The sequence below is a fragment of the Cajanus cajan genome, chromosome 10, assembly GCF_000230855.2.
Source record: "Cajanus cajan strain Asha chromosome 10, NIPB_CcT2T_4, whole genome shotgun sequence".
NCBI lineage: Eukaryota > Viridiplantae > Streptophyta > Magnoliopsida > Fabales > Fabaceae > Cajanus > Cajanus cajan.
In genome coordinates, this window is record NC_138526.1 from 14,052,245 (window position 1) to 14,069,421 (window position 17,177).

General features: G+C 29.8%; 1 long non-coding RNA gene across 1 annotated transcript; it reads right to left on the minus strand.

Annotated features, from left to right (window-relative positions):
* Positions 1-1,637: 1,637 nt before the first annotated feature.
* On the minus strand, positions 1,638-4,827 carry LOC145952696 (uncharacterized). Its single transcript, XR_014430215.1, has 5 exons — positions 4,478-4,827; positions 3,895-3,937; positions 3,434-3,505; positions 3,259-3,336; positions 1,638-2,561 (listed from the first exon to the last, which is right to left on the minus strand). It is a non-coding gene; the product is annotated as an uncharacterized LOC145952696 (long non-coding RNA).
* Between the last annotated feature and the right edge of the window lie 12,350 nt (positions 4,828-17,177).

The window sequence follows — 17,177 nt, forward strand, 5'->3', positions numbered from 1 at the left end:
TCACTAAGAAATCATAAAATACCATAAACATGGCAAAAAGGGGTCCCAAAACGTCAAAAAATGCAAACTAAAAAAGAATACCCGCGTCGGGCACCGTGAATCCTCACAGCATGACCGCCACTCATTATGTTGACCATAAATTGAGTTATCACACATCATTTTTGAGTTATTTCAACGCCAGTGGAATAATAACATCCGAGGCTACAACTTTTGTGAAGAACACAAAGCCTAAAATTGTCGTTAAGGTAACCTCGCATGACTATAACAACACAAAACTTAATATTTCGCACACTAGAATAAAGGCTAAACTTCAATTCTTAACATTTTTACATGATTCTAGAGTCTGAATTATAGCTCCAAGTGTCTATTTTCTAACCTATTAAACAAAAATTAATTTGGTTAATCTCACAAAAAGATATTACAAAAATACTAAGGTATATTCATAAGTAAAATCTTCCAATTACTCATTAATTCATATAATTAAGGATGTTCATCAATCTACAAGAACCTTAACTTATAGAGCACAGCCCAATGAATTCAATTATCATCTAGATCATCAATTTTGTCAAACAATATAATAAAAACATTTATAAATCAATATAAAACCTAATTGAATCGTCAATTTCAGCTTCAAAAAAGAAATAGAAAATCTTAGAAATATAGGGATTTCTCCCACTACCCATTCTCTCTTGTAATCACAGATATGAATCATTCATTTCCCTCCCTATACCTTGTTGCGTTAATTAGAACAATTTCGTTGCCGTTCGAGATTGATCTTGAGCACTCCTTCTCAGAGCTCCCTTCTTCTCTTCTGTTTCTCTCCTAACACTTTAGAATGCAAAATGAGGCAGATAGGATTAACTTTGCCTGACCCCTTTCTTAAAATTCCCTTGGGTTGGATCAACCCAACCCACTTCTTTTTTTGACCCACTTCTTTTTTCCCAAAAATAATTAAATAAATAAATGATATAAAATATTTTTCCCCCAACTTTGAGCACTCAAGCCTAGTGCCGCGTGTTATCCAACACCCAATCACCAACATCAAAATTGCTAGATCTTGAAATAAACGTTTCCACAATCAATCATACAAATTATAATTTCCCAGAACTCGTTTTACGTCTAAAAATTCACCAATTTTATCGTTTACAACTTTTACCCCTTAAATTCAACAAATTTCTCCCCTTAGGGTTTTAACACCTTTCTATAGAGCACTTAATTAATTACTCTAAAATTATTTGATCATCAAATAAATTACATATTCAGAATCTATTAAATAAATCACATCAAACACACATAACATCTCATCAAAGAGAAAACTTATGGGATTGGGGTCAATCTCTCTATCCTTCATGTATACATCCAATCCCCATAAATGAGTGTTCTCACTCCCCCTTTACTTGGAGTGATGAAACATATCAGATCTAAGCTTCCTCCTCCTCTCTGGTAATTCCTTCTATTTATTCTTCAGATACGTTCTCTTTAAAGCAACTACAAAAAAATCAAGTTTTAGCGACCACCAAAATCGGTCGCTATTTAGGTAAATTCAGTTGCTATTACATTTAGCGACCGAAATAGCGACCGAAAAAATTCGTCGCTAAAACCCTGGTCGCTATTTTAAATAGCGACCGAAATTTTTTCGGTCGCAATTTAGCGACCGAAAAATCAGTCGCTAGACATTGAAAATCCGTCGCTAAAATTTTGGTCTCCTAACTTTTGGAGACCAATTTTGCGACCGAATTTTTTGGTTGCAATTTCCGTCGCTAATTTTTTATATTTATTTAATAAAAACATTTTAAAAATCAGTCTCTAAATCGGTCGCTAAAAAACTGAAATAGCTACGAATAAATTCGGTCGCTATTTCGGTCGCTAAAAGTTAAAAATAGCTACGAATTATTTTGGTCACTATTTCGGTCGCTAAAAGCTTGTATTAGCTACAAATTAGTTCGGTCGCTATTTCGGTCGCTAAAAACTTGAATTAGCTACGTATTATTTTGGTCGCTATTTCGGTCGCTATTTCGGTCGCTAAAACTTAAATTAGCTACGCATTATTTCGGTCGCTATTTCGATCGCTAAAAACTTGAATTAGCTACAAATTCTTTTGATCGCTATTTCGATCGCTAATGCTAACCAGTATTTTTAAATTCTTTTTGAATTATAAATTTATACCTGTTATCGAATATGAAATTAACAATATTTTATTACACAATTTATAATAATAAACTAGAACATACTAAAAGACATAATCTCATCGATGTAAATTTATATTTATGTCAATATAGTATGCTAAAAACACAATAATAACATAAAACGTTTAAACTTCAACAAAATAATAGTGAAATACAATAAAATATCCTGAAACAAGTAAAATAAAGAAGCTTAATTACGGGTCTTCTGCTATGTCATTCGATCAATCCAGCAAGCCCATACAAGTTTCCCTTCTGATTCTTTTTAACCACCTGCAAATAAAATTCATTATCACTAATACAAGTAGAAGCAGAGCCCTCTATGTCATCCTGTGTAGCTTGTTGCTTGACTTCAATTAGACGCTCCTTATATTTCTCCTAAAAAAATAAAAAATATTATTTCAACAAAAATTTCAAGACAACATATTCTTTGATTTTAATTCAGCAAATAATTGTTATTTTGCAGCAAATAATTCAGCAAATAATTTAAGACAACAAAATCCGCAACTGATATATTTAAACCCTTCTTAGAGTTATAAAATTAATTGGGAAGAGAACACTCACTGTAACACTTTTAATTATTGATTCAAAATCATAAATTTTAGTTAAAATTTTACCACTAATCAGAATCACAAATTATAGATATAATACTAAAAAAAATAGTAATTTCTAATATCTTTCTAATTGTCATTTGTTCTTTAGCAAAATCACGAGTCCCCTGAACATACACAAAGGTAAGACTACCAACAAACACATCACATCCAGGAACAGAAGCAAATATTAAACAATTCCATTATCTATAGTCAACACCATCAACTGACATAAAAAAAAAAATGAATATTAATTCTGCGTACAAACTAAAAAAAACTGGGCTATGTGTAAGTTAGTCTATTAATTTAAAAATATATACACAAAGTGTATTATATATAAGGAACTAAGAAATGATGACAGATAAATTATCTTTTTATTGTTAAGTATGTAACAGAACATACAACATGTGGGATTATCTACTTGAAAAAATTATTTTGGAGATATCATATAATATTCCTTCAATATAAAATATTATTCTACAAACCTTAATTGCAAAGCTTTATCTGCCTTATCCTTGAGAGCCTTAGGAATTGGACCAGAAAGCGTGTTCCCTGTCAGATTACTGCAAAGACAATAAATCATAAATTATATGTTATCCAAGTGTCTGGCTGGGAAAATTAATTATCAATTTAGTAGTTCTAACAAAGATTCAAACTTACAGAACTTTTAACTTTGGCAATTCTGCCAGAAATTCAGGCAGAGGTCCTTCCAACTCGTTGTGTGACAAATCCCTGGAACATAGTAACACTTTGTTGGCGAAATTCACAGAAATTAGGAGCTGTCATGTAAGCTTCTCTAGAAAGTTGGCATAAGTATTGTATGCGAGGCTTCTAATTAGTCAATGCTTAAAAAGTTTAATATTTATACACAATCAGTATAAAGATTTCTAACTAGTCATAATTTTTATAATGTTTAAAGTAATTATTATAAAAAGAAGCCTATGTGTAAACCTATGGTTATATAACCATCAATCATTTATCAGTTCAACTTCATTTATGCTTTTAACAAATCAAAAGAAGCAATTCATATAAACATCAAGTCATTAGCTGAAGTTCCATTTATAAATTTGGTCTTTAGCACAATTCCACCTGAATGAAAAAAATGCCAAAACAGAACTTACCACAATCAAATGCAATCACAGGCTTTAATTTTATTTCTTCCACCTGTGCAACACACATACGTACAAATCATAAGAGGATAAGTAGATAATTTGAATTCAAGTACGTAAAACACAAGTTGCAAACTTAGAGTTCACACAAGCAGCAATTATTTTGTAATAGCAACGCAAATATAACTAAATGCACCATAATCATTAAATTGAATAAAGTAAGGTTACCAACTACCAGATATTTTCAATAAAATATGGATTGTTCAAAAACAAAAAGAAAAGAATCAGAGTACCACACACTTCTTATTCCACTCGTTACCCATGTTGACATATAGCTTAAGCCCAATTGAGGCATTATCACCTGAATACATTTACAAGGTTGATTGGGATAAAAGCTATCAACAATCTAATAACCAGGTTTTATAGAATTAAAATAATTACAATCTCCCTTTTATTGACATTCAAGTTTGAACATGGCATAAAAGAACCATGATGTACTACACTCAACAAATACAAGATATCAACAAACATTTAATCAAAATTAAAAGTTAGGGTAAAGAAATAAAAGGAGAGAGAGAAAAAGCACATTACTGACCCTCCAACGCCGGCGAAGCGAAGAGGAAAAGGCGAGAAGCGATGGAATCTCCAGAGGAAAAGGGGAACGATTTAACAGAGGAGGTGTGGTGGCCGGCGAGGGAGCGTTGGAACGATTTAACAGAGGAAAAGGGGAACGATTTAACAGAGTGAAAGAGTGAAAGAGAGAAAGAGAGAGATTACCAGTATCGCGGACATGGTTGAAGACGCAAAAAGAGAAAGAGAGGGAGAACTAGGGTTTAAGTTTTGAGCTTCGAAGAGAAGCAACAGTTTCTGGCTCCTTCACTCTCGCAGCGAAACGAGTGTAATTTCGAACCGAAACTCCTTTTTTTTTTCCCTGATTTGGGTCGAAAGCCCATGGCCCCTTTGTACCCAAGCACTCATTCATTGTCCATAATTGTGTTATACTACCCTAATGACTTTTATAAGATTTAAATACCTATTTAGTAATTTCATAAATTTTATTTTTCAATTTCTACAAATAAAAACAATTTTAGTCATTTATACATTTTTTTTTTTTAATCTCTGTCACCTATTTATTATAGGAACTAAAAGATAAATTTTATAATAATATAAAAATTAAAAAGAATTGAAAAATAATATGATTAGGTGCTAAAATGAAATATTTTTCACTATAAGAATTAAAAATAAAATCCATATATTTCAACCTTTATTCGTAGAAAACCCTCCCCTAAAACTTTCTTAATCCTTTTTATAAGATCTTTTCCAAATTATTTGTGGCATTAATTACTTTTATAAGAATAACCTTAAGTAGAAATACATTAATTAATTAGGTAGAGACTAAAAACAATGCAATCTCAATAATTTTAATGATAATAATGAAAAAAGAGGAATTATATAGATTTTTTACTACTTAATTTTTTCTACTGTTAACATTTTAAATTTTGACATGTTTATTAAAAAAAAATTCAAAGACTAAAACTAAATAAAAATTTTAGTCTAAAAACATAAATTGAAAAAAAAAATTAAGAACATTTTTTTTGGGTACAAATCAAAAGATATATTAAATCAAAAGATAATAAAAATTATAACTATAATAAATTTTCTGATATTAAATTTAGTATATATTATAATTAATTAAATATTTCTATTTAAGAAATTGTTATAGATTTTAAATATATATTTTAAAGTTTTTATTTTATTAAATTAATTGAAAATAAATTATATTTTATCACTTTTTAATAAACTATGTGAATGATAATGAATTAACTAAAATTTTAAAATATATTTTAATTAAAATTATTTTTTATCAATACAGTGACTAAAAGTATTATAATAAATAATAAAATTAAATAAATTAAATCTCATAGGTTATTTTTTTAATGATACTAAATTAAATATTCTAATTATTTTACAATAAATTAAAATGAAAAGATAATAAAATATTTTAATTGATATTTTAAATAAAACACATTAAAATATTATAATCAAAAGAAATTCAGTATTAAATCAAAAGATTATAAAAATCATAACTAAAATTATAATAATATTCTGATATTAAATATTTGTATAAAAAAAATTGCTATAGATTTTAGATTTTATTTATTATATTTTATAATCAAAAGATATCTAATATTAAATCAAAATATTATAATAATTATAACTTAAATCTAGATAAATATTTTGATATTAAATTTATTATATATTAAAATTTATTAAATATTTTTATCAAAAAAATTTTAGATTTTATTTACTATGTTTTGTAATCAAAAGAAATCCAATATTAAATTATAAGATAATAAAAATCATAAGCTTCTGTATTGTATATATATATATATATAAATTACTTTCAGTAGTAAACCAAGAAATCAAATTGGCGCAGCGGTATTGTGGTTGGCCCTTCACTCACATGACCAGGGTTCGAAACTGGTTGTGTACTTTTAGTGAAAATATATTTATATTCATAAAGGAAAGCCACATCAGTTCAAAATCTAATACAAAGAATTTAGCGACCGATTTGAATTCGGTCGCTACGTTAATTTAATACAAAAAATTTAGCGACCGATTTGAATTCGGTCGCTAAGTTTTAATTATATATTGCTACCGAAATGTAATCGGTCGCTAAAAAAATTCAAAAGTTAGGATTAGCGACCGAATTAAATTCGGTCGCAATTTTTTTTAATAATTTTTTCAATATTGGTCGCTAATTCCGTCGCAAACTATGTTTTCATGAAAAATAATTAAACAGCGACCGATTTAGCGACCGATTTTCTCGCTACCACTCTAATCGGTCGCTAATTCGGTCGCAAAATAGCTACTAAAAAAATTCGGTCGCTACATCGGTCGCTATTTTAGTCGGTCGCAAATTCAGTCGCAAAATAGCGACCGATAAATTTCGGTCGCAATTTTTTTTAATAATTTTTTCAATATTGGTCGCTAATTCCGTCGCAAACTGTTTTCATGAAAAATAATTAAACAGCGACCGATTTAGCGACCGATTTTCTCGCTACCACTCTAATCGGTCGCTAATTCGGTCGCAAAATAGCTACTAAAAAAATTCGGTCGCTACATCGGTCGCTATTTTAGTCGGTCGCAAATTCAGTCGCAAAATAGCGACCGATAAATTTCGGTCGCTAATTTCGGTCGCTATTTTGTATTTTTTTGTAAGCATTAGAAAAGTGAAGATGAATAATAAAAAATAACCCTTTCTCCCTTCTCTTCTAATATATAACCTTATTTCTCTAAGCCTTATATTTTTAATAATATCTAATGCTCCTCTTAATAATTAAATCTATTTAATGTATAAAATAAAAAATTAATCACAAAATAAAATAAAATCATTATTATCTCCCTAATTAATTATTATTATTAATTAGAAAATTCCTTTGGTGTTACAGAAAGTGTAGTGAACTAGTAACATTAAGGATCTGTTAATGTTTCTACTCTACTTTTCCATTTTGTTGTGGAGTTTTGATATAAGATGTTTCATGTACAATCCCATGGTTTTGAAAAAAAGTTATCTATGCATACAAATTTTGTACCATTGTCATTATGCAAAACTTTCACCTTTTTACCAAATTGATGTTCTACCATAACAAAGAATTTATGCATGTGTAGAAACTTCTTTCTTTTCTTCTAAAAGATAAATCCACATGACTCTTGAATAATCATCTACAATGGTCAAAATATATCATGCACCACAATGATATATAAATCTATATGGTCCTTATAAGTCATAATGGATTAATTGAAAACTATCCAAGGCTTTATAAATGTTAAAAGGAAAGTTTTCTCTACATTGTTTAGCTTTAAGGCAAGCATAAAAAACTTTATTACATATCTCATTACTTTTACTAGAACCAATATCTAGAACCAACTCGAAAACCTTAAGAGACGTGTGTCCCAATCACTTGCACCACAAATAAAAAACATTTCCACCATTAGATTTTACAATGGTAGTAATAACCATCCCTTGTATGTAGTAAAGACCTTCTCTTTGTTCATTTGCTCAGTCATCATCATCATCATGTATAATACATAATTTTCCTGTAAATTGAACCATGAAGTTTAATTCATCAATAAGTTTTGTTACTGAAATTTGATTATATTTCAAACTAGGCATAAAGAGAAAATTGTTTATTTTCAAAGTATCTCTATGCACCACAATTCCTTCCATGGTAGCAAAAATTTATTTTCCCTTCAGGTAGGGATATTGATACCACATGCATATAGTTTAGTGAAGTTCGTGTACATTGCATTTGTGTGAATAATGAACATTGTAAATATATTAGTGATTGTTGGATTATTCCTTAAGTTATAATTGTTATGAATGTCATTTTTATCTATTTTATACATGTGTGTGCGTGTGTGTGTGTATTGATGTGTGTGCATATCTTGCTATATCTCACATCCAAAACCAAATGTCTTACTTCCCCTTTTGTTTTTTATGCTTTTATTTATGTGTTGTAGGTGAAGATCATCAAGATAATGCCAATGACGAGGCATGGTCTTAGCTATGGTTAGGATATGCTCTGATATAGAATGAAACATTTGAGCTTTTTTATATTTAGGATTCATGTGAGTTCCTCTTGAATTGTAATGGCCTTATGTTTTCCACTTGTTTTCTTTTGGAACTTTTTATTATGTCATCATTTTAGCATTGTTTCATGTTTCGAATAGATGTGATTTTCTCTATCTTTAGAGGCAATTTGTGAACTAATTTTTGTTTTAATTAAATTTTATCTTAGACTATTTTGAAATTATTTTATTATTATTTTGAATATTATTATGTGGCATACAAGATATCATAAAATTAAATTTAAATGCATATTTTTGAGATAAAATTCAACTTCTCATTAATTAGTTTTGTCTTTTATTATTATTTGAATCATATACTTGACATACATGTTATTGATACAAGAAAATCTATATACCTACGAAAGTTGTAGTTAATGAATCAAACTAAGACAGTTTTATGCTAAATTATCTAAGTATGATTTTTGATTGTATAAGACGAGTCTTCTAGGTTCTGTAATTTCTAGCAGAGGTATAACGTAACTCTATCTAAGATAGAAGTTGTGCTTAAGTGGGTGATACCTAAGTCAATTAGTGAGGTTAAGAGTTTTCTTAGATAAGATTATTATTATAGGAAAGTTATTGAGGAAATTTCTAAGATAGCATTACTTTGACTAGGTCGACTAGGGAGAGTGTTGCCTTTGTGTGGGATAGTAAGTGTGAGAGTAGTTTCCAAACTCTTAACAAAAGATTGATTAGTGTTAATACTACTATATTTTTAGTAAGTCTTTTGTGGTATATAGCTGTGCTTCTAAGATGGGTTTGGGTGGATTGTTGATGCAGGAAGGAAAGGTAGTAGTTTATGTTTCTAGGCAATGGAAAATTCATGAAAGGAATTACCTTACCCATGACCTTGAGTTAGTATTTATGATATTTACACTAAGATTTGGAGACACTAACTGTATGGTTCTAAGCTTGAGGTATTTAGTGATCATAAGAGCCTTAAATATCCTTTGACCAAAGGAGTTGAATATGAGACAAAAGAGATAACTAGAAATTCTTAAGGACTAGGATTTTGATCTTAGTTGTCATCTGGGCAAAGCCAGTATGGTGGCTGATGCTTTGAGTAGAAGACCTCTAGATATATCTTCCCTTATGGTTAGAGAGATGGATCTTTTGGCTCAGTCTAAGGATTTAAGTTTGGCTTATGAGGTTACCCTAATTAGTAGTGTGAGACTAGGTATGACTCGAGTAACGAGTGGATTGTTGAAGGAAATTGGAGAAGCATAATTAGTTGATTCATTTTGGTGACAAGACATAAGGCTATAGGACAAGGTAGTGGATAAGAGTTGCCTTGGGTATAGATGAAGTGGTAAGACTTGGAGATCGATTCTGTGTACCTAGTGAACTTACACTTAGGCGCTTGATCTTTGGAGAGGGTCGTAGAAATAAAGCTATTATTCTGGCAGATACCTTGAGTAGGATGATCTTTCATCTATCGTCATTGATGATTTAAGAGTTGGATTTGATTGAAGAGTTTAGAGACTTAAGCTTGATGTGTGAGCTCACCCTTAGGAGCATTGAATTTAGTATGTTGAAGTGACTAATGAATTAATGGATGAGATTAGAGAAGCCTAGGAGTTAGATCCTTTCTTAGTGAACCAAGTGAAGAGGATTAGTATGGGTATAGATAGCCCTTTACGAGTGGAAGTTGATGGTGTTTTAGGGTTCAATGATAGGATCTATGGCCTAGTAATCTTGAATTTAGGAAGATGATCTTAGAGGGTGTTGGTTTTCTAGGCAAGCGCACCCAAGTCTCTGTAGTATAATTAAAAGGTTGTCGATCCTCAGGGACTTGTGAAGTAAGCCTTGATTTCTATTATACTAATTGATACTTGTGAATTTAAAACTTGAGTAATTACACATGTCCAAATTTGATGTGAATGATTGATCAAACTTAAGTAACCAAAGGATAAATTAATTTTAGGGAAACAGATTTGAGAAACAGTTGGGATGGATTTCATCAATCTCCCTCCTATGCATTCCTATTGATTCTTTCAAATGATTCTATTACTCATGGCCATTGAGTTCTCTATCTTCATTCAAACCCAATCCCTTGGCATAAGAAATTCTAAGATATTTAACTCAATGAATGATTCCTCACTTCATTCAGTTAAATATCCCGCATTAAGAGTCAGAACTTGTTACAACTATTAATCCCAAAGTCATTCCTGACATTTGAAACTAATAGGTAATTTGTTCCAAGTCTAGATTCAGAAAACATTTTCCAACCAAATTCTAAACCCAAAATCAGAGATAAATGATTAATTCATCAAAGCATTAAGAACAGAAACAAATCACTGACATAGAGTAATAGATGAGATATATATATGAATCAAAGAGGAATACAAAGGAGTTCGATGATTACATCAATCCCAACCCTAGAGCTTAGCTCTCCATGGTACAAGGAATCACAAAACAACAAGATGAAAGGTAGAGGAAAGAAATCTTCTGAAGATTCGCGTCCCCACGAGCTCCAAAATGCTCTATTTCCTCCCTTCTCTCTGTTCTCCCTTTTCGTACAGCTCGATGATCATTTTCTCTCTCCTCTGCCCTTTTATAAGTGATGGAACTAAAATAGAGTAAGCAGGAAAGAGAAGAATCCGCTCAACGCCTTGAAATAGCTGAGCGATTTGAAGAATTCTTCACCATGAAGTAACCTGAAGGGCTGAGCCCCTTAGATCCACTGAGCGCCTTAGAGATCCTTCACTGTTAAGCAAGCACAAGGGGCTGGGCGCCTTAGATCCACTGAGCGCCTAGGAGGCAGAGAGCACTCCTTCTTCCAGGGCCAGATCCGCTCAGCGGATTGGAGTGGCTGAGCGCCTCTAGTTTGGTGCAATTTTGGAGGGCTCTCTGGCTTGAATCCGCTCAGCCCTTTTGAATGGCTGAGCCATTTTCCTCCAGATTTCAAAACCTACAAAATAAACACAAAATTGGATCAAAAGATTCATCGCTCCCTGTACTAACATAAATCAAAAGTCCCTCTCTGATTCTAAGTATATATAGAACAAAATTATATCAATATGTACAAAAATTGTGCTAGATAAGTGTCTCAAATTCATATTTAATCAGATTAGTTAGACACTTATCAGAGGTGAGGACATAAGAGTACTCTTAGCATCCATTTAGGAGCTACAAAGATGTATCAGAGTGGCGCAACGGAAGCGTGGTGGCCTAAGGTGAAGAGAGGAGTAGAGGAAGTTTGTATACTCATGTTTAGCATGGTATAAGTCTAAAACAAAACATCAGAAGCCTTTTAGGACTTTTGTAGCCTTTAGATGTCCCTGTTTGGAGGTGAGATAATGCGTATAGACTTTGTTGTGGGTTTGCCTAAGAAATCTAGGAAGAATCTTGAGCTTAATGAAGGAGTCATAGTCAAACCTCTTCATTTCAGAAATTCGAGGACGAATTTCTTAAAAGGGGGAAAGTATTGTAATACCATAGTTTTCAAAAAGGTTATTATTATTATTATTATTATTATTATTATTATTATTATTATTATATGGTATTTGGTCATAATTATTTTAATAATTATAGAGGAATATTATTTTGTACGTTTTAAATAATTATTATTTTGGACAATTATTTTGTACGTATTAAATAAGTATTTTTATTATAATTTTTAAATAAATATTTATATGTTTTAAGAGAAGATTGATTTTATATGATATTTTGTTATTGAAATTATACTATTATATTTTGGGTCAAAAATATATTATTATTATAGAGGAAAAATATTTTATAATATACATGTATTTATTTTATTTAATTATTTTGAGGAAAAAGAGAAGTGGGTTAGAAGAGAAGGAAAATGGGTTGGGTTGACCCAGCCCAATGGATTAATTTTAAGAAAAGAGTCAGGTAGCGTTAACCCTATCTGCCTCATTTGCGTTCTGAAGGGTTAAAAAAAAAGAGAAACAAAGAGCTCTAAGGAAGAGTACTCAGGAACGATCTTAGATCACACCAATACCATTCATCTTCTGCTCATCCAGTTAAGGAGGAGTGAGAAACTTTACTCTAGGTGTGGAAATGTATGTTGGGTAGTGGGATTGGCCTCAATCCTGTGTTTGTTGTATTTGTTGTATGCTCATGTATGAGGGGTTTTTCCCAATTGTATCTATTTCATCTATTGTTCCTTTTGTATGTAATTAATTGTATAAATTGCTTGAATAAATGATTAATTTCAGTTTTAAAATTGTAATTGTATGATTTGAGATTTCTGTGGGTTCCTATGGGGAACCCTATGAGAAAACGGGCAAAATAGGAATGTTTTCTGTTTTGCCTTCTAATTGCTTTATTGTGTTCCTTGTTGGATGTGATGCATGATTATGTGGTTAATTTTGAAAATGAATATGTTTTTATATGAATTAAAGTACTCTGTGAAAATTATGAATATGATGTGATAATATGATAATGTGATATGGTGATGTGATATGGTGATGTGATGTGATGATGTGATATGAAGATGTGACATGATGATGTGATATGATAATGAGACATGATAATGTGATATGGTGATGTGAAATGATGATGTGTTATGATGATGAGACATGATAATATGATATGGGAATGAGATATGAAAATGTGATATGAGAAAAGCATGGACTCTTGATTGACATGTATCATATGCATAAATGTTTTTAAGGGTACAATATGGAATACACCGCCAGAGAAGGCCCCCTAGTTTAAAAGCTTTGGGGATTAGTCCTTGGGGATAACTCGGTTTGTAAGTTCCAATCTCGCCCATTGTGTGCATGGAATGTATCTTGCGCGGCTTAGCTGTCCCGACGAGACTCTAGTAGTATGTCCTTCTAGTGAGAGTGCGTAGAGGGTGTGACCCGACATGTACTCCTAGACTACTCTTCGTGTATTGCTAGCGGCAATATGCCATGTGATATGTTACTAGTGCCACATGCATGATAAAATGTAGTCTGTGTCCATCCATGTGCATTTTAATGTTATATGATAAATTGATATTTTTATGTCTTGAATGAGTGAGATGTGATATTATTATTAATTTATCTGTGTTATATATGTTTTGTTTGTGTTCCGCTATCCGGTGTATATTCCTACACTATGAGCCAGAGTGAGATGTTTCTCACTCCCTTTTGTTGTGTTGTTTTTCCTTGTTTGCCTTACAGGTTATTATCAGCACGAGGCTGAAGATGTTGGTAATGAAGCTTAGGCTTCTATATTGGGATTTGTTCTGATAGGACATGTGACATCGGGCGTAGATAGGATTAAATTAAGATGTTTTTATTAAATTATTTTGGAAACTTTAATTTTATTTATTTGTAATTCCGCTGATTTTGTTAAGTTATAGAAGTGGTACTATCTATATGAACACGTTTGATATTTTAATTATGAAATGTTATATTATTTCAAATTTTATTATTATGTGTTATGGCATGCGGGGTAGAGGGTGTCACACATATATGTTCATATTACTAATATAATATAAAAGATAATAATGGTCAAATGTTACGTTATTAAATATTATAATATATTATTTTCATATAATAGTGGTGTTTATTATGTTTAATAATGTAATACTTGACTTTTATTCTATTTTATATTATATTATTAGTGTGTACATATATGTGCATCTCACATATATACATATATTTTATAATGAATATAATATATATATATATATATATATAATTATTATTGATTAAAAATATAATTTTTTAATTATAATAATTCTTAATTATAAATAAAATAATTTTTATAAAAAATTATGAGCTTATACAAAAAGGACATTCTTCTCCTATTAACACCATAATTTTTTAATTACATTAAAAAATGATTTTTGAAAAACATTTTGACTAGATGCAACAAATAATATTCTATTTTATTATTTTGTTTAAGTGTCAAAATATTATTTTTCAATCAATCTCATTATGACAAGTTGATGAAAAATTTGAAGACTTGAAGAACTTAAGTCATAAAAGTCATTAGCAATGAATACTGAAGACAAAAATTATCAATAGTAGAGATTTAAAATAAAAATTATTATTGGTCAAGAATTGTTGATAGTTAATAGCAGTTATAGTTAGTTAAGATTTATACTCTAAATATTGGTTCGCACCTTGTAATAAATATTGAAACATATAAACACTTTTATATCTCAAGTTTTAGTGAGATTCACGAATCAACATGATACTATATTGTTTTCAACCACCATTTTAATTCAAGTTATTTACAATTGTTTGCAATCTCTTTCTTTTTATATGTTCTTCTCCAAACTTACACTACTAGAAAAATTAAAATTTGTGACGAAAATTTGTGATGAATAAAATGTCCTCACTAATAGTGACGATTTTTGTGACGAAAATTTTAATTTTGTGACGGACTACTAATTTTTAAAGTTTGTGACGGAAAAATTTCCGTCTCTAACAATTCCGTCACAAACGGGTCACTAATAAAAAAAAATTGCGACGGATTTAGTGACGGATATTGATTCCTCTCTAAATATTTCGTCACAAAAATCCGTCACAAAATTTAATGAATAATTTTGTGACAGATTCTGTGGCTGAAAATTTTTAAAAATTGTATTCCGTCACAATCTGTGAGGGATTATGTATTCCTCTCAAAATAGAAAATTTTATTGTACAATTATTATATTTAAGAATTATGTATAAATAAAAAATATTTTGCTAAAAAAATAATTAAAAAATTATGAAACTAAAATATTTTTTTCATCAAAAGATTAAAAATTAAAACATAAGAAATGAATTAATTTAAATAATAAGTTGTCATTTTGAAGTATAAGAAATTAAAATATAATAATATATAATAATTATATTACGAATAATAATAATAATAATATATTTAATTAATCTTTATATATATATACATACTTTTATAATTAACAATCTACTTATTTCTATTTAAAATTATAACTTAAATTATTTAAATTATAATTTATAATGATAATATAATTTATAAAATTATAAATATTTATTTATTACATACTTATAAATTAAATTTTAACATTTTATATATAAATTATTAATTAATTTAATATATTTATTTATCTTAAATCAAACATATAAATATCAAAAATGTATTTATCCTTATTTTATTTTCTAATATAAAATTTTGTATATATGATTTAAGAGTAAAGAATTTTCAATTTAACGGTTAAATTTACAAAATTCTCATTTAATATAAAGTTATTGACCGGTGTAATACTTAGCAAAAATTATATCGATGTTATAATAACCCTCCTCATATATATATATATATATATATATATATATATATATATATATATATAATTTTATTGAATTTTTTAATATATGATTGTCAATTTTCGTAAATAAATTCTTATATTTTTGAAAAATATAAATTTGTCAAAAATATTTCATCAGTAATATAACTTTTTCTACGAATTTTTTTTTCATCAAAAACATAAATTTTCTGACGGAAAAATTCGTTGGAAATTTCTGATGAATACAAATCCGTAATCCGACATAAATTTTTGACGGATTTTTTAATTTCCAACGAATTTTTCCATCGGAAAATTTATATTTTCTGACGGATCCAAATCCGTCAGAAATTTACGTTTTTCTTGTAGTATATATATAATCAATATAAGCTACGTGAGAGTTTGGTTGGTTACATATAACCCCAACAAGGATTAAGTTATCTAATAATTGTCACAAAGAGCATAAAAAAGAAAACAAAATGATTTATGGAAGATAGAAAGCCAAGGAGAAGCTTGAAGGTGCCTATCAACACTTCCAAACCCTAAAACTCATCCACAATGATAGATATTGCCAAAAACCTCAAAGAAAGAGGGAAAAAATGAGTCAAAAATACCACATAATAAAAATGGGGCCCAATGTAGGCTAACCCACGTTGAGTGCAGATACACGAACAAGAAAAGGGACATTCTCTTCCAAGATCATGTCAGGTGTGAGTAGACTGATGCCCAACAAGAGAAAGATAGAGACTCTCTACTAAGATTGTGTTAGGCATGAGTAGAATGGCACTTGGCGTGACTAAGACAAGGGCTCTCTACCAAGATTTCACCAAGTAGATTGGTGCTTAGCATTGTGAAATCTTCAAGGAGGTATTTTTTTTTATATCTTTCTTTTTCACTTCCATGTGCCCCGTCTTTCTTTTCTTGCTCCAAATCCACTTCCTAATCAAATGTTAGCCAAAATCTAAGGATTAATGGTATAATTAAGTGATGATAACCATGCTCCAATTAATTACAAAAAATCATTAAAAGAATACTAAGCTAGTTAAAAGCTAAAATAAAAGTTGATTTTGTTAATGTAAAATGACCAATAATTATAAGTATAAATTAACATCGTCACTCTAAAGTCAACCCATCAACAAGCTCCAACAAGACCTTATCTCTGATGACGAAGACTCATCTTTGGACTAATTGCTCTAATCCAAACTTTGCTCTAACACTAGTTTTTGCTATGTCAAAAGGGGAAGTAAATCATGAAACTTTTTTATTTTTGAAGCATGAGTAGTTTTTATGTTTCAAAACTTTGCTCCATCCTAGGGTGAGCCTTCTATTCCTACAAACTTTCATACAAGTTTATACATTGCATAATTTTTATCATATATACATTTTAATGGTATACTCTAATTTGATATCTTACAGTATGCTCTAATTGGATATTCTATGGCTTGGTATGACT